Source organism: Pieris rapae, chromosome 7 (genome assembly GCF_905147795.1).
Source record: "Pieris rapae chromosome 7, ilPieRapa1.1, whole genome shotgun sequence".
In the NCBI taxonomy this organism is placed as follows: domain Eukaryota; kingdom Metazoa; phylum Arthropoda; class Insecta; order Lepidoptera; family Pieridae; genus Pieris; species Pieris rapae.
This window is the reverse complement of record NC_059515.1, coordinates 4,655,826-4,656,285: the sequence shown is the minus strand read 5'-3', so window position 1 is coordinate 4,656,285 and position 460 is coordinate 4,655,826.

The window sequence follows — 460 nt, the reverse complement described above, 5'->3', positions numbered from 1 at the left end:
TACGCATCTCGTACAAGTCCAATTATAGATTAAAATCGTGAAGCGCTGACAGCGCTACATTGTCCACGCATGCGCTATCCACAACGATCGATCCCCCGGGCTCGTAACACAGTGATCGCGCGCCCGTCGCCGAGTCCAGAGCACAATGCGTTCGAATTGAGGCGGGAAACACGTCAAACTGTATCTCCGCGAGTACGCCGGCGAAGAGGAGCGGCCGCCGTGCCGAGACGAATGGCGTCGGCAGGAGTGGTCGCGCGGCCGCCTTCCCCAGGTGGACCGCAGTCCCAGCCGCCGCAGTCCCTACCTCCAGCGCGATGACGAACCCTCCCCGGCGCCGGACGAGCGCGGCCGGTCCGCCTCGGCCGGCGCCCACCATCGAGCCAGACCCAGGCCCCTCCGCTACCAGTCCCTAGAACGAGATTACGACCGCTCCTACGCCCCGCCACCGCCCCCTGAAGAT